Raw genomic sequence first — 22,992 nt, forward strand, 5'->3', positions numbered from 1 at the left:
GTCGCCACATAAACGCCAACCCCGCTGATATATCCCCCGTTTGCCCATCGCCATCCTCTTCCCGCCGACCGGCCAGCGCCGCAATAATACTCTCGGACGGCTGTAGGTACACCCCCTCCGTCCTTTCCGCACCCTCTTGCGATACGCACACGTCGTGTCTCGGAGGACACACGTGCGCGTACGTATGTACATAGATGGATATGTTACGTACATAACGACCGTCCACATTCCAATGGTCAAATGGAAATTTCGCTCGCCCTTTATGACCTCCCTCGGCCTTCACCTTCTGGTCCATCAAAAATTCTGCCGTCATATATGCGTGTTTGAGTTAAACGACAAGTTAATAAAAGCAACCTCTCCTTCTTTCTCTCTCTCTCTCTCTCTTTCTCTCTCTCTCTCTTTGCCTCTTTGTATGAAGACCGGTTTAATATCCGTTGGCATTATCGCACATTGAAACATCGAATTCTGTAAGAATTGGCGGGACGAATGACGTATACGCGTGAGTATGTGGTTATAAATGTGAAGATAGAATCGCGTATAACGCCTCTAGGAGAACCGGTAGGCGGTTTCGGGTAAGGACATCAAAAGCCTCTTTGATTTCGAGCGCTTAACTTTTCTCGCAAGCATATTTCCTTCCGATAGGTAATCAAGCATACCCGTCCGTGTCTGGTGGTTTGAAAATTGTAGGAAAGAATTTAGATGTGTGTAATTTACTTGAAAGCACGTGTTCAACAGCAGACGGTATATGTAAGTGAAGCGAGGGGGGGATTTAAGGCGGGAGGAGGCACGAACCAAGCATCCATCTCTTCCGTGGCAGCGGCACTGTCGTGTCTGTGTAGGGCGTTTACACACTTCCTCAGCCCGACAAATAATTGTTAGAAAACAACATTTGCGGGTCTGAAAAAATATGCGAGGTACAAGTAACTGAATCGGGAATCGAACCCGAGTCTTTCGCTTTCCGGGCAACTGCTCTTACCACTGAGCTATTCAGACCTCGCACCTTACGCCACTCTAACACAGTACATACGACTCCAGAGCGATGTTGGAATCTCGCTCAATGGATGCAGTGCCGATTGTCACGGAGAGACGAAATCCCCAGCACGTCTCCAGAGCGGTCCAAATCATAACGATTGAAAATTGGCGCCCGTAGCCGCTCAGCGATGAGTCTTGACTCACCACCAGTATGAATGGAAGCCTCCTCGAGTAGTCCATCCTAAACCACTACGCCTAAGCAGCCCCCTCTTCTGCTCCCAATTAATAATACGATCTTCCACCGTCACCACGTGGTGGATCTAGTGGACAGATTACCAGCACTTACGCTGGCACAGATGTACACCGCAGAGCGAGGGGGGGATTTAAGGCGGGAGGAGGCAATTAATACAACATAATTAAAGTCTGATCATTCGCGACATATAATTAATTGAACATTATGGACACACACACATTAATATACTATATTTATCATATATGTATTTGTATTTTATCGAAGAAACGATCTTAAGAATTTAGATGTGTGTAATTTACTTGAAAGCACGTGTTCAACAGCAGACGGTATATGTATGTGCGTAATACAACATAATTAAAGTCTAATCATTCGCGACATATAATTAATTGAACATTATGGACACACACACATTAATATACTATATTTATCATATATGTATTTGTATTTTATCGAAGAAACGATCTTATCAGATATAAAAATCTTTCTGTATAGGTGTATTATTAATAATGATAATAAGAAATGCTAACTTTGAAAATAGTTTTTTTGCAATATAATTGCAAGAACGACTGTTTGCTATTGATTTATCAATTATCAGATCTAGAGTAGATTGCAGAATTAATAGAATTCTGCACATTTTATATTTTTGATTCTCAGTTATTTATATGTGAGTATTTTATGGTAAGATAAAAAAAGTCAACTAAACATAAATCATCGCTAATATTGAAATAAATAATCCAACTGCACTTCTCGAAATAAGCTTGGTATTATTTCGATTGGTGTCGACAGTATGAAAAAAGTTGAAAATTAGAAAATGTGAATTAGTAAATAAAAAAGGTCAATTGGAGCCCAGACGCAGTAATTGTAGCGTAAGCAAGAATATTATATTGAAACAAAAAATATTTCGGGCTCTTTTCAATGAGATCGAGATGGACTTATAAATAAATGGCAAACATTTTAAATAAACGGGGCTTCGTGAGGCGAAACAATACAACGAGTAAATTAGCGAGCGCAAATATGTCAATCAGTGTCTCAAAATGCATCCGATGTAAATATGAATGAAGTCGATAATATAAAAGATTATAATATAATAACGGTTGCATTCGTCTGACTTATTATCGCAAATCATGAACTCACCTTCTCAGCGGTATGACCCCTTATTATAAAACGAAAATTGTCGGTTAAAAGACATATCGAACGGTGAAGATACGCTGACGGATTACAGGAGGCGCGATGAATACTTAACCATCGAGAACGGAGGACGCGAATACGGAGCGGGAAAAATTTTACGAATCATGAACGGATGATGTGCGCACGTGAAATTTTTCTTAGGTAAAATAAATAAAAATTTTATCTAATAATAAGATTATATACATATATAGAAATATAAGAAATATTTAGATACTACATAATATTATTATTCATTGTGTAATTATAATTATATGTAGAAAATTGTAGAATCGATTAAATTTCAAATTCTTCAATCTTATTTCTGGAAAGTTTTACATTAGCGATATTGACGATAGTAAAATTTCTTCTGTTGAAGAAAGAATTCGCAGACCCCAACGGAGGGTAACTTTCGGCTTCTCGTCTTTCGCTTTCTCGTCTTTAGTTAGTATTTCCCATTTTCACATTTCTTTCTCTCTCTCTCTCTCTGTCTCCCTATTTCTCTCTCTCTCTCTCTTTCTCTTTCTTTCTCATCCATTTTAGTACTCTCGATTCTTAGAAGCACGCGAAAAGAAATAAAAGCCGCCACGGCGGCATCACCTCGTTCGTTTCATCAGATTCGCCAGAGCTATTACTTACACGTTTCCATAGCGGTACCTTTTATTTGGGCTTCTACTTCTTTTTTCTTTTACGCGCGTTTCGCTTTTCTCGATACAATCCTCACGTGCACTTAACGAACACAATTCTCCTCTCGTCGGCGCGCCTCCGTGCTCTTTTGCATACGGCTAATCTGCTCACCGGATTTGCCGGCGAACCGTTTCTTTACGTGCTCCGGCCCAAAAAGAAGTAAATATTCAGAGTTCTTCGTTACAGGGAGATCGCCGAGAGATCTTCTCTGCCCGCAAGGATTTATTCCTCTCTTAATATCCGTGCTAGCAATCAAGAATATCGCTTTAGTTTGCGCGTAAGGTTAATATCTTCGCTTCTAAAGGCATCTGTTTTATAAATATTATTAGACTACAATCAAAAACCTCATATTTCTTGTTTTTTTTTCAGTAAAATCGTAATTATATTACCATCCTTTACCTGCAATTTACATTTTTTTGAATGCCCAGTTGTAAAAATAAACAAAAAGTGAAATAAAAAAGAAGTATAGAAAGTAATTTCTTTTAAGAAGACAAATCAGAAAAAATATGTCTAATAATGTTCTTTATCTCTAGACCTTTATATATATATATATTTTTTTTTTCAGAATTTATTTCTGACATCGTCCATAAGCTTTAATCATAATAGAGCTGAAAATTGTGAGCCAACATCTTTGAGTCATTTCTCGGTTATTCTAATACTGACATAGGCGTCCGCAAAGGGGGAGCAAAACGGGCACGTGCCCCCCCTCCCCCCTGGAAAATGGAAAAAAAAATTTTTAATTAAAAAAATTAAATTATTTAAAAACATACAAAAAAACTTTTTTAAATACAAAAAAAATTAAAAAAAAAACAAAAATCTTTCTCGATTTACATCTACCTTGACGCGGTGAGAAAGCTTTAATACTAAAAGATGTAAAAATATTTAAGTATACATTTTTTAAAATTAATCTGAAAGTGATATGCCCTCCCCCCCTACCCTAGAAAAAATTCTGTGGACGCTCATGAATACTGATGCACGAAAATTATTTTCTTTTTCGTGTGTTTCATACCTGCACATTTTATATAAGCTCTTTATAACGCACATGCTTATGTGATATCGTGCGCGATAAGAGAACCTAATTAATTTGATAATCCATATATTAATTCGATTTGACTCTCTTTCGGCAGATAATACTACACTTTTGCATTTGCAAACGTTATATGTGAATCCATTTGAGTAGTTTATACGCCGTATTTGGCAAAGCACTGCTTGAAACGTTGTAAAGCTGTACCTATAAACTGTACGCAATGCTGAATGCGTAAAGCTATCTAGGAAATCAAGTATCGATGTGAGAAACAACGCGAATACGTCAATCGCCGTTAATGCGCCTACTAAAGATTACCGTTCTAAAGTAATCCATACTTAGACCATAGCATGTGAAATGTCGGATTTTGGAGAAGTAGCAGTATCGTATAATATCTCCATAAAGCTTTCAATTAATAGACGCCGTGTAAAAAATGTGTATGCCAGATAATATAAGATTCAATACGTATCGGATAACGTTTAAAAATGATATAAAATCGTTACATACGAAAAAATTGCAGGATTGAATTCTGCAAGTACTCAAATTACAGCGGAATTGGCGAAGCGTACCGATTAATCTATAAATATTCGATTTTAATCGCTAATTATAAAGATACCGGGTTATCTCGAATTGCGAATGAAACAATGATAAATGGATTCCTCAAACATTCTCTCGGAATGGTTTCGCGTTTCGTAACAAAGAAATTTGATCAATCATCCTCTCGACATTCATGAATAGGAGATGTATCGATTCCTTTCTTCATCCAAGGTGATGTATATCACTTACATTAGTTGAAAAAAGGAGCGTTTTCTCTTCCCAATAAAATTTCATCTTCGATACAAAGAGATGGACAACGAAACTTCTCCAGCATATTCATCCATTCATCCGATTTGACCTAACAATAAGAAATTGCAGTTTCCGTCATTCTCTTTCTTATTCGTATCCGTAGCTTCGTTTCTCTACTTTTCTTCCTCTCTCGCCGATCGCGAAACTTTCCTTAACGCGACCAAAAAGAGCGCGGAAATAACGATTGATTATTGATAAGGTGCTGCACTGTGACGGAGGTTCTCGAGGTTATTCGAAGGATTTTCATAACCGCGCTAGCTTATCGCTACTTAATACACGCTTATCACGACGATATAAGTTGCGAAAAAGTTTAATGCGGATCTTGTAATTCGCCGTATCTTCTCCTAAGCTTATATTTAACCTTATAAGAGAATCCATAAATTTTTAAAGATGACAGAGAGATCATTATTCGGATGTTCCTAGTGCCATTCTTTTATCTATTTTAACTCAAATCAGTCTCGATGTTGAAGAGAAATATATCTCAGTATCAATTATAATATTATAATTATATTATCTTATTGTGTTTTATTCTTTTTGTGACAAACAATTTTTTAACAAAATTAAATTTTATATTAAAGATATTATACATCTTTTAATATAATATTTTGTTTCATGCACGATCTGATAATTAAGCTAGGTAACAATTCCTTGCACATGCGCGACTGATTCTATATATTTATAATATTTTCGCTATCGAATTCCATGCCTGACGAACTTCTATACAATAACCACATCATGTCCACGTCATACAGTACTGCAACAACCGAAACTCGTACTATGGCATATTAAATTTCTTCGCTAACTATGCATTATATTAGCGATTATACAGGAACGGACTCAATATAATTACTTCGGTAATTATAACGTCTCATTGTTGATGTTCTTTGCAACTTATAATAGAAGGATGCATAAGATCGTTATGACGTTCTCTCGTTTGATATGCTTAATAAAATCTTGCGACAGCAAAAAATAACGATGTTATCATGTCGCGCACAAAGTTAAATATATCCCGCCGTATATAATATACATACAACTTCGACTATAAATTCGATAGTACGTAATTTTAATTTTCGCGCATTTCTTGCTTTGAAAATATTCATGAAGTTTAAAAAAAAAATAATGCGATAAAAATACTTATTCAACGAAAAACGTTCATGTTTAAAAATTTATTGTAAAAATTTAAAAGTTTATTATAAACACTGATTTAAAAAAATAAACACATTTATTTCGATAAATAAAAATGATATGCCTTATGCCCGGTCTACAATGAGTCGTTAGTCATTCATTTCAAGCAAATTGACCAATCACAGTCGATTATTCCGAGAATATTCTTGGAATAATCGACTGTAATTGTTCAATTTGCTTGCGATTAACGATTAACGACTCATTGTAGATCGGGCTTTACTTCTCTATATCTAGCATAAAGATATGCTTAATAGAAAAAAATGGCAAATAGGCAAAGATTTATAATCATAAAAGCTAGGATATTCATACGATAGTTTTTTTGTAATATTGTATTATATAAATGTTATTCAATATTAGTTTGTTTTAATTCTATGTTTATCCTACTTCTCAATTTTATTTTTATCATCGAAATATGTATCATTTAATTTTTTTGTAAATTAAACAGATAAACAGTATATTTCATTTCATAAAAAAATGTGTAATAAAATTTGCTGTTCTCACAATACATCTATGAAATTACGTATATGCGCAGTAATACTTCACATATGCAAAAATCCCGCCGAAAAGGTATGTGACTCTCAGACTAAATGATTGTAAAAATTGTATTCGCTTCGCATTATATTACTGTTGTCAAATATTGAAAGGTCAACTAACAAATATCGCGAAAAATTCAGGAAATTAAAACAAATCTCGATAATGCCACGTCACTGCGTGTGCAATACACAGATATAATAAAATATACGCGACAAATATCCTATCCGAATGAATTTTGTCCCCGCACATATATACGGCCGTCAAACTCACGATCTCTAAATTTCTCTCCACGCTCCGGCAAACTTGTCCAGCCAACTTTTTCTCTCCCTATTACTCCTCCTCTCCTGAGCTTAAAATAAATATTCCCTCACGATATCGCTGCGCGAGCTACTTTACTAATTATATTACAAGGATTGCCACTGAAGTTCTGTAAAAGAAGTTATATGTCCGTCTGCGTTCGCCAGCTTTTCCGGAGTCGGCGTCACCCTCTTCACTCCCTCTCCCCACTATCCTGTTAAACTTAATTTACTATCTTTTAGTATCTAACTTTTGTCAGCGGGTCATCTCTTCGTTTCGGTTTCCGTGTCGTCCGCTGAACAAACCGTGACAAGTCGTGCCGGTGATATATATCTGCATTCTAAAATACATCTGACAGAGATTTAAATTGTTTTGTTTTATTTATACAGTAGTATTTACTACAAACGTATTCGTGACAATAAATATCTGAGTCATCTTTTGATACGTTGCGACTTTACTAGCATTATGAGCGCCATTTCTGATGTCGGAAACACATGTCATATGAAAGAATAATGCCGAGCTCGTTAACAGTGAATTATGTCACTCTTGCACATAATGTTTCTAGAGCAGGTATTTTTCTATATTTTACGCGTACACAGAGTTAGATTCGCCCTTATACGATAATATAAAACATCTATTAATTTTCTTGAAAATGTCTTCTCTTTTTGTACGGATAAATAATATTTATTTTTATCAGCATGCACGCGGAATATACATATGCGTTTCTTTAAAAAACTTAAACTTTTTTTTAATAAAAAGGAAATATTTTCATACGGTTCAATCAATATTTAAAAGCGACTTTTTGTTATGGAAACTCGCGCATTATATCATACATATATATCTCCACGGTTGTCGGGAAATCGCCCCACTTTTCCACTAACTATTCTCACCTTACTAGAGTAGGTAATACGTACTTGTCAAACCTTACATCACTCCATTCATATGCGGTTGACCATCGCTCGAGGCGACACGGGAGGAGGCGACCGGTGTCGACGTAATGACGAGCGAGTACGACGTGAGAAACTCGAATTGCTTTTCCAGCCTCCCTCTCTTCTCTTCTTCTCTCTCTATCTCTCTCATTCTCTCTTTCTCTCGCTCGCTCTCTTACGCGTTAATGTGACACACTGGCGTGCAAAGGATGCCGTGAAATAGCAATCGACTATCGATGAGCGTAACGCCATCGTCGTCGAGCAACGCTTAGGATGGGCTACGTGGGGAATTCGCCTCTTGCGCGATGGAACTTAAGGATCGTGGTTCAAGCTGTCTGCAAAGTTAGGGGTAACCATGACTCACCCCGCATCACCCCGAGATGCGACTCGCTTGCATACGGGATGCTGTACTTTTTGTTTACCGTGCGTTCGAGCTACATTTTCCGCGGATTCTCCTATTGCGTGTATAGTAACCTCAAAGATAGCAACTTTGCGAAAAATATCGGATTATCAGGTGAGAAAGAGGCGAAATTTACATATGTATATTCTCCCAGCTATTAAATCGAGCCAATCATACATGTGCATTTAGTCAAGCGATAGGATGTCAGGGCGAAAAGACTTGCTACTCGACTGTCTCATTTACATATATAATCTTCCATTTAATATAGTGTTATATATACTATTAGACTGAATAGATTGCATACATATACACGTACAAAGAAATTTTTTTTTTTTTATATAAATTCTATTATCTTTGAATTTTAATTTTGTAAAATAGCTACAATACAAGTTCTAACAATATATAAATAATGTAAACAAGTAATATAAATAATTTTAGAGAAAATAAAACTGTACATTATTTCATATAATCTAAATCATATTTGATGATTTAAATTTTGCGCGTGTTTGCATCGAGCAATATGTGCAAACGATCAAAATTATCCAGCAATAAATGGGGTCAACCAAAGATATCGCGAGAGGAAAAAAAGACTACATTCGTAAAGAGGCGATAAATCGGCGCCATCATAGCACTTTGCAACACCGAGGGTGTTATAGATGTATAGATATATCCGGCCACCTCCTCCCCGCTCCCAACACGGTGCCACCCACGTAACAGGGTATGGTGACATTCAAACGTCGAGTGGCACACCGGCATTGTGTGTACGTGTGTGTGTCGCTGATCCCTTGGTAATACGACATGATGGATTTGTAACGCGAAAGAAGCGAGATAGGTGGGACGAAACCCCTCGTGAAGAATTAGTAGCACAGAATGAGAAAAGAGAATGGCACATACGCGTAGGCACATAACACCCAGTTGCGATATGTGTTTGCCTGACGAACGAAAGGGTTTCGCGATAAATGCAGTCGCGACTATTCGATTCATGCATCTCTCGTATTCTTCGAGATCTGCCAATGTAGGAAAATAACAAAATCTTACAAAGAAATTTACTCCCCGGCGAATATTTTGATAATATATTTCTTAATGTATTATAGTTTTGCAAATCTATAAATCTGTCCATATTAATGTAATTAATTAACGTACATTTCTATCATTTGAAATTCATGACGTTATGAGTAAATCAATACTTTTTTTCCTGAGTTAATTTTCATGTTTCTTTGGCAATTTTTTTAAGAAACTTAAGATTAAACCTTTAAAAAATCTACCTTTACAATTATATAATTTAACGTTTTTGTACTTGAATAAATAAAAACCATACACAATCTCATATATATAGATTCACATAAATTACAATAAAATGAAAGAAAAAAAATATTGACTTTTTTTCATACGTAAAAAAAACACAAAATGAATAAAGTATTACGACAATTATTCTTTTTATGCTCTTCATAAAAAGAGCGGATGTATCAATAAAAATGATAATCAAGCCAGGAATAAAGCTCATGATACTGTTTTAAAGTAATAAAAATGTAACATAAAGAAAAATGTTACAGAAAAATGTGTGTGTGTGTGTGTGTGTGTGTGTGTGTGTGTGAGACATATACCATATCGAGATATACAAGTAATAAAAATATATCGAAAGCTGGCGGGGGAGACGAGTAGCGAAATTAAAAGGACATGATGTGAGAAGAAAACTGTGCGAGCAACACTCGTAACTCGACAAGGATCGATACATGATTTCCTCGGTTCGTTCGCGGGGTAACGAACAATCGGTTTCATGACGAGAACGGGAGTCGAAGAAGAATTGGAGAATTTGTTACTTCTCAGACACCGCACACAAAGCGGATCCGATGGGATTGTGGTAGAACGGAGGAATTGATGTTCGCGCGAGTAACCTAATGCCGAATCGAGAGAGAATAACACACAAAGCGGGGGCGAGAGAGAAGTTTATCCGAGGTAACTACCTCTCGTGTATAAACGAATAATTATCTTCCTTTTAAAAAAATTCGCTAGTCACACAAATTAAAAATATCATCGCTCACATAAATATTTCGAGATTACGTTTGGTACTAATTGGAAAATATTTAATTTACAGAAGACTGGCTCTCTAATTATAATCATCTTTCGAGAGAGATATACATATATTCTCCAGCTGCAATTTGCATGGGATGAAACTTGCAGATCTAACATTTTTTAATTGCTACACATTTTTTTTTATTGGCTACGCATAAAAAAATCTAGCTTCGTTATTATAATATATATGAGTTTAATATTAATATCATTAATGCGTACATTTCATTTTTCGAGATTATGTAATATTAAACAAAGAATAAATTAATTAGAAGTGATAAATATAAATAACTAAATAATACATTTATGATTATATACATAAATTTGTTACATTATTATAATACACTAAAATTTTCATACGCGATTAATAAAACAAAATAAAAATTTTACAATTCTCTATAAGCACTAAGTAATTATAATTAAAATTGAGACGCAAATTGCAAAAGCGAATGTAATTCAACAGTATATCAAAGTTGTAAGTGACTTTATAACGATTGTTCAATGTTCACAGCCGATGAAAGAACCATCTCGCGCTGATACGAACGGAGATTCGAGCGAGAGATCCGCTTTCGCGGATCCTCTATCCCGAATAAATATCGATCCATTTAGGCCGGTAACGGAAATATCCGTTAGTTCGTCACAGGATAACTGAATCGGCTTGTACGAAGGGGGATTAGCTCGCTTTTGGAAAGAGAGAGAGAGAGAGAGAGAAGGATTTATGCAAGGGATGAGAGGAAAGGGACGGAGAAACGGGCACGTTCTCTGTTTTCGAAGTGCGCTGCAAATCGCTATAACGATTTCGTGTTTTGGGAGAGAAGGATTTATGCAAGGGATGAGAGAGGAAAGGGACGGAGAAACGGGCACGTTCTCTGTTTTCGAAGTGCGCTGCAAATCGCTATAACGATTTCGTGTTTTGTCGGGAATGCGCGAGAAATGCGAGATCCGAGTAACGAGAGTTATTCTATTTGTTAACGCAGTAATGACGAATACGCGGTAGATACGATTCTATTAAGCGTTTCGCAGCGCGAAAGACGAATCGGCGTTATGATCAAAAGAGTGATGCGAGGGAGGTGCAGGGAGGTGAGAAGGTGGAGGTGGAAGGGAAGAGGAGAAGGAGAGGAATGTGCAATTCGATCTACGCGAACGAATTCGAGATTGAGAATGAATGGAACGAGCTAGTTACGGCGGATTGAATTAAAATAAATCCGCGCGGTAGATTAACGCATTAATTTTTGTACAATTTCCGTTCGGTAAGCCGTACCGGTAAACGCATTTCGGTTACGCGCCGCCCGTACGACACGTTACGTTTTTCTCTTCAGACGACAGTTACACCAATTACGTTATAGCGATAATGAGAAACGTCACGCGATGCAATTTTAATTAGCGCGAGGATGTTTGCAGCGTGTTATACCCGGGCGGTAGTATCGTTCTAATGCATTCGCATAATCCAAATGAATTACGTTTCAAATATTAAATCTTCCTTCTAAACGCAAAGTGATTTCGCTAAAACCGGATTTTAGATGGATATACATACTTGTGCGAGTGTGTACGCGCGCGCGCGCTTCCGTTTTACAAAGTATACAATTTTTACTTGGCAATTCGTAGAATGATGGCTCGCGTTATTAACGAATAGAAAAAAACAATAATAAAAAATTATTGCGATAAAATCCCGCTTGAAATGTTATTGCACGAAACGTACAATTAACAGATATTTTCTTGTTTTGTTCATTATTTATTAATCTGCCAGATAGACTGATCGACAACACGATACGATGCGGTAACATCGATAACAATTTCAATTGTCATAGCGGCGTTATCGTGATAGCACCGAAGCTACCTGATGCTACGTTGAAATTATATCAGCCACACACACAGTCAAAGTATTTTACATGATGTATATTTACGATACGCATTCCGCGTTTGCATTAATATCGTATACTCTCTATGATATATATTCCGAATTTATTATAATACTATATCACATTAAACATTTTTCACAATTTTGCAGTAATTAATAGTACATACCCAAAATTTTAGTAAAAAAACAGATTTTTTTTTATAGATAATAACACAATATTTCAAAATAATTATGTTTAAAATTATAAATATAATAAATGTGAGAAACACACAGAGATGAAAATTAATACGTCGTGATTAGAATTATGAGTCATGGAATTTCTGGTAAGAAAACATCATATGTTATAATATGAATACGATGATACACTACATTTGTGGCGATTCCTCGAGAAAGCACGCGAATCGTACGGTTACCGTGTAGCTAGCCAACGTATTTCAAAGATAAATAGTTGATACGTCGAAAGATTTATGCCAAGCGGTGGCTTTCCTGCTCAGGAAATGGACTTCGCCAACGCCTCTTTGCAAATTCCTTTAATATTTCTAGACTCTTTTACATCCTGAATTTAAGCGCGTAACATCACCGAAAGATTTATACATTTCATAAAGATAACATTTTACGTAACATATTTTAACGCAGTGTCTTTCATCACGATATATCTTATTGTTGATACGTATTTAATTGTAATATCAATTATTTTATGAATAAACTGTAAATATATAATTTTATTTTAGTGACATAAAAAGTAATGCAATTATTCAGATTGATCAATTTGTATTTAATGTTAATTACAACAATTCGGTTTTACTTTAGTATCTGTTGCATATCGGATACGCAATCAACATTAATAAGGGGATTACTATCAAACGGCCGCATTTAACATTAAATACGCGTCGTGAATGAGAGACTATCCAACACGCGTTTCGACACGCTTCGTACCACACCATATAAACGAAGATCAAAGGGTTATTTACACACGTTCCGCTAGCATCTCAACTGACGGAATGTTGCGAACTATTCAGCTTGCGCGGACGACGATGAGCGTTTTCATTTACGTAAAGTACAAATCTATCAAAATATAATATATATTTTGTATATCTGTAACTTTCCTCATGCGGCTTTTTCGGCGCACGAAAACGATGTGCGACATATATATTTCAAAAACGTCAAAGCAAACGAGAGAAAATGTCTGTATGTATACAACGATCATAAAAAAAATTATGATTAATTTTAGAATAGAACAATTATATTATAAAATTAATATTCTATTATAAAATCAATTCAAATAAAAAAGAAATATGCTATTATAAAAAAAAAAAAAAAATCAATTTTACAGAATGATTACGAAATTAAGAAATTTCATAATAAGTTAATTTATAAAATTAAACTTTATTTACACAATAAAATTAAAGGTAAAATTGCATAAAAGGTAACACACCTCCGATTTTACTGCCACTTAAATATGTTGCAGGAGAAGTTCTTCTGAGTAATTCTCCGCAAGAAATTTATGGGGGACGGTATTAGTTTAAAAGATGTAACAAATTGAAGTTTGATATTTAAATATGTATATATTGTATAATTTGTTATTTTTTCATTGAAAAAACTGTTTATGATCTTCTAAGTTGTCAACAATCATACACTTTCCCATCCACAAAACAATTGTAGGGTGGACCTCGCTCACGTTGTAAAATATGTATTGTGGGGACACAGTGGGTTCCGCCCCCCCCCCCTCCCGTAGGGGAAGGGGCTCCATTTCCGAAAGATATAACCTAACCCAAACCTATTTTCAGTTTTAAAAGTAAAGTTGGGTTGGGTTAGGTTAGATTTTTTTCAAAGTGGAGATGCAGGGGGAGCGGTTCCGCCCCGTCCATGTATTTAATGAATAATATTTTTCATCAGAATAAGAAGAAATGAGGAAAAATAATGGTAAAACTTTTAAAACTGCAAATAGGTTTGGGTTAGATTATTTTTTCCGGAAGTAAAGCCTCTCCTCCGCTGGACGGGGGGGGGGGGGGGGGAACCGACGTGGCCGCTACCCACTGTGTCCATGCATATACTTTACAACGCGAAACGAGGTCCACCCCACAATTGTTGTATGGATGGGAAAGTATATATGAGTGGACGCAGTGAATTCCGCCCTCCCACCCTATGGGGGTGCTCCATTTCCGGAAGATATAATCTAACCCGGTTGTTTACAGTTTAAAAGGTCATAAACAGTTTTTTTAATGAAAAAATAACAAATTATACAGTATATTTTAATATCAAACTTCAATTTGTTATATCTTTTAAACTAATACCGTCCCCACAAATTTCTTATGGGGTATTACTGAGAAGAACCCCCCCCCCCCTATAACATATTTAAGTAACAATAAAATAGGAGGTGTGTTATCCTTTATGCAGTTTTACCAAATTAAATTACAACCACAAGTATGAAAATATATTTATCTCGCATGACGTTTGTTTATGTGGTTAATCCCTTTATCCAACGAGGCAAAATAAGTTCTATATTTTCGATGTGCGGGCGTGCATGAAACCGGAAAAATCGGCCGGAAGGAAGAGCTACGATAGGAAGAAAAGCGACCGCGATAATTACTGCCGTTAGTTTTGGGCACAACGGATGCTTCCTCTCGCCGTGTTCAATGGCTCATCGGTATCGGGTGAGGTAACCAATAACATAGATCTACCGGTGAACGGTATCATCAGTCAGTCCGTCCGCCGGCATGTTTATTACGGGGCGCGCGCGCGTTTTCGCGTCGACGGTACAAATGCCTCCACCACCGAGAGAACGGAAAGCTACTCTCCACCCCTGACTTGTCAATTTACTTCCTGTCCTTCACTTTCGTTACTTCCCTCATACGCTCGTGTACAATTTTGTGCAAAATTTAAACTTTAGACGATGATCCGGCAGGGAAAGGTCAATGTTTCGCGCGGCAGTAGAAAATACGTACTTTGCGAGGAAAAACACTCTCCTATAAGCACGTGGTTAATTCGGAATGGCTATACGCATGCATCGTTGCTGAATTGTTGAAAAGAAGAGAAAAGAAGAATTAAGCGCATATGATGGAAACTTTGACCATCTCTATTGTATATAAATTGTCTATTATACTAGAATATACTAAAATATACTAGAATATCGAATAAAAAATATTATTGTAATTACCATGAAATATTATGTATATGCTTTGCCAAGAATTATATAATATATATTATTTTATATACATATTTATAAATACATTCGATATTTGATCCTCGTTAATGTGGCTTCAAAATCGAAAGACTATTACATCAAATTTTAACATCTTTCTCTTTATAAGTTTAAGATATTAATTTATTTATAAACTATATACTTTATATAATGTATATATTGTACTTTATCCATCTTATTTGCATGTGTATCTAAAGCGTGCTAGAAGCGAGACAAGAATATTGCAAAGACGGTGAATGAGGGACGAAATAAAGTAGCTTAATTCTTCAAGCTTTTGAAAATGGGCGATTGTACGCGTGCATATAAAATTCCATTTCTTTTACATGCGTGTATGTAGGAATGTGACAAGCCCCCAATGCATCGTTATCATTTTTTGTGATCTTCATCTCGGGGCAAATTTTCAAGCATATTTCCGATAAAATGCAATAACGCGTGTCTATCTACATATATGTAAACGTATTTCAACAATTTATCTGCCGAAAATTGATGCAAGAATCCTCACGCGATAGTGAAACATGATTGGAACTTGAAAAATATGAAAATTTGAAAATGTGCTTATTTAAATATTTAAATACATCCCAGTTTTTTAAATGTATTCACAAACTTTAGGTTGTGTCGCAATTGAAAAATTAAACAGCAAAATTGAGTATTATTAATAACCGTTTATATTCTTAATACCGTCCATATGTCTATTAAATTTTGAATAATTTACAATTATTCGTGGCAAGTATCAAGCATTCTGCTAATTAAATTTCACATTATTAATAGGTTATTAATGCTTAATTAACGCGTGTTATAATATAATATATTGTCAAAATCGCATTTGTAAAATACACTATTTAGCATGTGAGCATAATAATCAATAGTAAGCCCAAATTAAAAAAGAGTAGTTTGAATTCATTACCGCGGAGAATAATACATTTCAAATAAAGATTATAATTTTTGCGTGTCCACTTTGCGTAACCTTGGAATTAAATCACGAGAAGCATATTGAGACTCCCTTGCTAAATTCAAACTGGAATTTTCTTTACAGCACTACAAACAACTCTTGATTGTCTTTTCACAATGTTGCGTCTCGACAATCGCGTTGGGAATAATTTTATTCTCAATTATCTTCTCAAGCGGCGAGTCTGCCATTTACGAAAGCAGAATCACAATTTACGTAAAATCGAATTTCTTGCTTGAGATTGCGAGATCTATTACTATATTATATATACATTTTATGTATACAATGTAACAATATTAATATAATGATGCAGTTTTATTATGTTATATATAACCGCGCCAACCCATAATTTTATATTTTATAATTACTTGTCGCGCGTGTAAGTATAATCCATCATATTAATTAAATTTCACATTACTATATATATAGTATAGCTATTGCTATATTATATACACATATCTATAGCAGAGAAAATTTCGCGCGTCTTCGTCATTGAGCGTTCTGTAATCTAGATTTTTAATTGATTAAAAAATTAAAAGAGTATACTTCTTTTAAGTAAGGTAAATGTCGCAGTGGCCGGACGTTTAAGCGTAGGTCGTCACAAATAATACAATTTATAATATTAGAAAGATTTTAAATATAAATATTTGCATTCAATCGAAAGCTTAAGATTCCCTTAAGTAGGGAAAAATTATTTGAAACCATATATATCAATTATTAATTAAATATTTACATAAATAATGGTACGCGTCAATGTACCAGTGGCCGGACAGCTGAAATAGGTTACGGCCCAGTGTGCGGACATAACTTGTCCCAGTGTCCGACCATAACTAGAAAATTAATATGCTGACGAGAAATATTGATATAAATAGATATTTAATGACAAAATACAATTCTAATTTAAATTGGTATTTATACTTAATGATATTTTATTTTTGTCAAAAATTATAAAAATAATTTGTTGCATAACCTGGAAACATAAAACAGAGCATTTAATTTACAAGCTAAATTTCTTAACAACAGTGAACATGCAGATAACAGATTGAATAATAATACATAATAATATAATTAGTAAAATAAAGTTTAATTTTTGTTTGACACTTTTTTAATAACTTTTTCTGTTCACGTAAAATATTTTTTCTTCTATTTGTATCATTTTCAGCTTTCTCTGTTTTCTTTTCCTCAATTTCTTTAATTTTTTACAGTCTTTTTTGTTCTCTTTTTTACTTTTTATCTTTTTTTATTATTATTTGCACATACGTCCGGCAAGTGGGATCACTGGTATTTTTAATGTACCAGTCTCCGAACGCTCAAGAATATCGTTTTAATTGTGATTTTTATGATGAATTTCGTCAAAGAGAGTTTCTAATTAATTTTTGAAATTAGATATTCAATTATTTATTCACAAATATAATTAAATATCCAATTTTCATACTATTTAATTAGATGCTTACGCTTAACAAATTTGTTAACGATCGGCCATCATTTTGCCTAACTTTAGACACATGCTTATTTAATCAATTTTTTTTAATACAATAATTTTTAATTAAGTTAATTTTTTTTCTCCATTTAATCGTCAAATGTTGGGGTTTTTTTACAATGATTATTATTTTCATTCATAATTGTTCAAATACATGGTAAATATTTTTTTTCAATGTGGTCGGATATTGGGACATGTCCGGCCATTGGGACATTTACCTTAAGCGTATTATTACAACCTCGAAAAAATGAAGCATACACGCATCTTTCCCTCATTTTACTTGTTTTCGTTATCTTATACAAAAAACATTATACAGACTGCATATTTATTAGATTTATCCAAGAGTTTTGCGACGCATCTTCTGGCGCGTGACCCTCTATATTTTGTCGTGTCCCTCGAGAAACGAAATTTCTCCCAGTTTCCCGTCTACCGTGTCTCGAAAGAATGAGTCGCTTTTTTTCCTACTTTCGAAGTTAGACAAACGGTCCATATGAAGTATCGATATACCTAGCCAAACACTTCCAACGAAGTTCTATCGAAGGTATATAAGCAATTTGTTTTGTCGAGCGGAACTCGCCGATACCGATATATATGAGCCGAGTTTTCAACAAAATGCTGTTGCGGCTTGGACATACTTCTTCCAACAATAAAGTGACCAGACGTACAGCACGCGTTGCTGCATTGTAGCGTATTTTCATTCAAATCTGCTATCGCATAGGAACGTGTATCGTTACAGGTATACGGCAATTTAACATGTTGCAGCTACACTGCGAAAATTTTTTTTTTAATTCAAACATATTTTTGTCTGAATTTTCAAATCTGGATGTTTGAAAGAAATTTCATCTGTCTTAATCATCAGAAACGTTTTTCTGAAAATTCAAAAGAGTGTGTCTAAAAATTGAAATGTGTCTGAAAATTCAGATAGCATTCTGTCTGAAAATTCAAACAATGTGTCTGCAAAAAAGCTACAGATGCTTTGTCTAAAGTTTCAGTCAATTTTTTTACATTGTATGTGTAGAATATAACTAATAAATGACGGAACATAGTCATTGTGCATTAAGCCTGGGCGACGCGTGTGGTGGACCTTCCAAAGGATACGACACTTCACTGGGAGCAATTCCACCAAGAAATTTCGGCTTTCTTGCAATTTACGCGAGATTTGCTTAAATCCAAACATAGGGTACATTCGGAGTCTTTCGATTATCCTTAGGTAATTTTTGAATTTGCTTTTTCTATTTTTTGTAGAAACATACAGAATTCATAGAGAAACTTTTACTTTACTTTAGATTAAATAAAACTGATAATATATTAATTATTACACATCAATTATATTATAATTAATTAAAAATAATTTAAATATGTTTTTTTTTTTCTCAACAACAACGTAAGCTCAGTCCGTCATAAAATTTTTAAAAAATTAAATAGATGTTGGAGGAAGAGATGGTGGGGTAGGGTACAAATTTGGATTGCCTATCAAAATTCGTATGTATGCAACTTTAATATCTTATAATTTAAAAATATAAATCGTTCATATATATAACATATTTTCTGTTTTTAAAATTTCTTTTAAAAATACCTTGTAAATTTACCGCATAAAAACTTTACACCAAGTGTTTCCTTTATATTTATCTTTCCCTTTTTTCACAAATCCATTAAAGTCGCGTATAATAACTATGTAGTGGTTTTACGCAATAATCTGGAAATCTGATTTTCTTAAAGGATGATTACTTTAGAATGCAACGATAACAGAATTTACGTTCGAGAATTTCCGATAGAAAAATAAATTTAAGTAAATTTCAGATTAATGAAGAAAATTTTGAACTATAAACCAAACCTTCTCACACTATCTCGAAGAGTCTAATTAGAAATTAGAAATTTTCTTTATATCAAAAGATACGATAAAAATAATATCTAAATAGCGTAAAATAACGTAATCATCCAATAATTGCCTTTAACTAATCTTACATTAATATAGACAACTTGTAATGAAATTACGTTAACCACTAAAATTATGATATTAGCAAAAATTTAATATTAATTTCGCATCATTCAAATTCATTCTCGATAATACAAGATCGGCGAATTTAATTATGCGTGTAATCGACTAACGACTCTCGATAATACAACGAGAGAAAAGTCTTTACTCGGACACGGCAAGATAATCATGTGAATGATCTTCTCTCGCGAATCGCCGAGTTTCATCGCGGATTATGACGGCAATTCTCGCGTTTTGGTTAACAGCGAGGAACATAATCGCGCGCAATTTCGAGATTCGTCGTACTCTATTGCCAAACTTGAAAGCGCGCGCGCTTGATTTGATCTCATATACGATATTCCTGAGACTCGATCTTCTCGCTCAAGAAGCCACGGACGTCGGACGAGGCTTTCGAAACTCCCGAGGGGTACCGACGAATTAATCTCAAGACTCAAAGTTTGGCAGAGTTCCGCCGCGCTGCTCGATTTTCATTTCTCCTCGATTGCGGTTTCGTCTTCTGCACGCGTTGATGCGAGATTCCTTATTAAATAGATAATAGATTATAGTAGAAAAAAATAATATCTGTATATACTATGGATTGATTGCAAAGGATTCATCGGGCGTGTGTTTCTCAATTAAATTATGTTTTAAATTAAGCTACCAATTTCAATTTTCTGGATAGAAGACTGAAAAACTTCTTTCTATATAAAAAAGATATATTGAAGTCACACAGTAATGACTACTTCAATTAATAAAAATTATTTATAATTTATGTTACATTTTGTTTTCAATTTTATTCGAATAAATACTGTTTATCGTATATATAATAAAGAGAAAAAAAAAAAATGCATTATAATGATTAAAAAATCTTATCTAATATCTTATTATTATTACAATAAAAATCAGCTTTTATTGCTTTTATTCTGAGTTGCAATGTTACAGCTACAGCAAAATGATCATATTCTAATACGTAAAATCATATTGAATTATTTTTATAATTGAGATTTTTGTGAGTATTCACGTACCAATACATATAACAATCAATGGGATATTCATGACACACACAATGAGTAAGATACAAAACAATAAGATAAATCTCTTTTAAATTAAGATGAATTTCTTGATAATTAGTCAAATGATCAATTATTCATTCGATCACGAACGTAAAAAATGATATTGTTTGTTTAAATTGTCGTATAAACGCCACTCAATCTCTTTAATAAAGTTTCAAACACATACACGCACGTACATAGTTAATGTAATTAGTAAATTCTTACATAATAATAAAAATAATAATTTTTATTGAAACTTTATTCAATGCGCTAACAAGTTTTTCTGAAGTATATTTCGTATATCAGATAAACATTACGTGGTTTCAAAAATGGCGCCCGCTTTCATAGGCGTCTACTTTTTTGCATGTGTGTGTATGTATCGAGGAAATTTATACAAATTATAAATATATGTAGATAGATCTTTAAAACGACGTTACTTGAAAACTTTACCGAGCACGGCCATTAAAAATTAAAATTAGATTCTTTAACGAAGCACTCTAAGAATATATAACTTCGTCAGATTAAACTTCGAATCTTGCATCGATAGTTTACAACGGCGCAAAATACGAGAACGCGAAAAATTCTACATTAAGATTGTTAAAAAAAAGTATATCACTCACCGCACGACGAAATTTCAATAGCGCAGCGGGTTGGCGGCCAGCGATGCGATGATTTTGGATAACATAACTGTTGCTTCTGATGCTAAATGATAACCCGATACGCCGAACAGAGAATGGAATACCGCGCGTTCCGTACCAACGGATAGACGGTGCGCGACTGTGCGCCCGCCACTCTCGCGGTCCCCCTTTTATGGGTCGTCGCCCGCGCGTCCACTCAAACGTCGACACTCGCTACTTGACGGTTAATGTCCCTCGGATGCGACAATGAATCTCTCGCATCGCTTATAGCGTTATTTTCAACTAACAATAAGGAGAGATAATATAATTAGTTTCTCAAGCTTCAAGATGCATTAGCAATTTTCTCAAATAAATTTCATATCATCAAATAGACTAGTCCGACGTTGAAAAATGGCGCCTCCTTTCACGAACGTCTACTTTTGTAGATGTGTCGAGGAAATTTATGTAAATTACAAAATATATCTATGGGTAGGACAGACTTAAAATGATGTTACCGAAACTTTACCGAGTACGGCGATTAAAAATTGAGATCAGCCTCTTTAACGGAACATTCGGAATATATAATTTTGTCGGACTAAACTTTGAATCTCGTTGGTATAATTGGCGCAAAGCGCGAGAACGCAAAAATCTTACGTTAGACCGTTAAAAAAATTTATGATTCACCGCACGACAAAACTCAACAGTGTAGTGGCTCGACGGGCAATGATGCGACAATTTTTGAAGATATAACTATTCTTTTTGATACTGAATGAGAGATAGCCGAATACGCTGAAAATAATAATAAGATACGCCTGCCGCGTGTTCCGTACCAACGAACAGATGCGACTATGCACCCGCCACTTTTGCGAGCTTCCTTTTACGATCGCTAGCGCATTCGCTCAAATGTCGAAATTGTATATATATATATATATTTATGATAAAAATATTTGAAAAATTTCAGGACACACATACGCACACGCATATGCCACGCGTGCGCGCGCATGCACGCACACGCGCGTGCGCACACACACACAAATCATATATCAGAATTTACATGTATATAACATATGTTATAATGTGCTTATGTATATAACAAAAATTCGGCACATAAAATGATAAATAAAATTTTATCCTGAATTCTATCGCGAGTGTGAAAGGCCATAAAAAGCCTAAAGAAAGAGAGTGCACTTTCCTCCAAAAATAATTTATAAATATAGGCATCTCTCTTCCTCATTAGAATCATTATATCTTGAGACATGAATTATACATATAACGGAATATATATATATATATGCACTTCTCATATATAGTTCCGATATGCGTTTGAATTCAAGAACGGAAATTTTCGCGCCATATAAGCGCGCATGCGTTAAATAGAATCTTATTTTTATAAATAAAATGCAAAAAGAATATTTGCAATATATTATATAAATATAATACTATCAATATAAATATGTTCTTTGTGATCTGTGTATTTAGAATCAATATGTGAAATTATATA

General features: G+C 34.6%; 1 protein-coding gene across 1 annotated transcript in view; it reads right to left on the reverse strand.

Annotated features, from left to right (window-relative positions):
* LOC115242051 overlaps positions 1 to 22,250 on the reverse strand; it is a gene marked incomplete at its 3' end in the record, with an annotated part of 31,049 nt that extends 8,799 nt beyond the window's left edge. The window contains exon 1 of the mRNA XM_029818063.1: positions 21,495 to 22,250. The remainder of the gene's footprint in view (positions 1 to 21,494) is intronic.
* Positions 22,251 to 22,992: the final 742 nt, after the last annotated feature.

This window comes from Formica exsecta, unplaced genomic scaffold (assembly GCF_003651465.1).
Source record: "Formica exsecta isolate Colony F162 unplaced genomic scaffold, ASM365146v1 scaffold558, whole genome shotgun sequence".
In the NCBI taxonomy this organism is placed as follows: Eukaryota; Metazoa; Arthropoda; class Insecta; order Hymenoptera; family Formicidae; genus Formica; species Formica exsecta.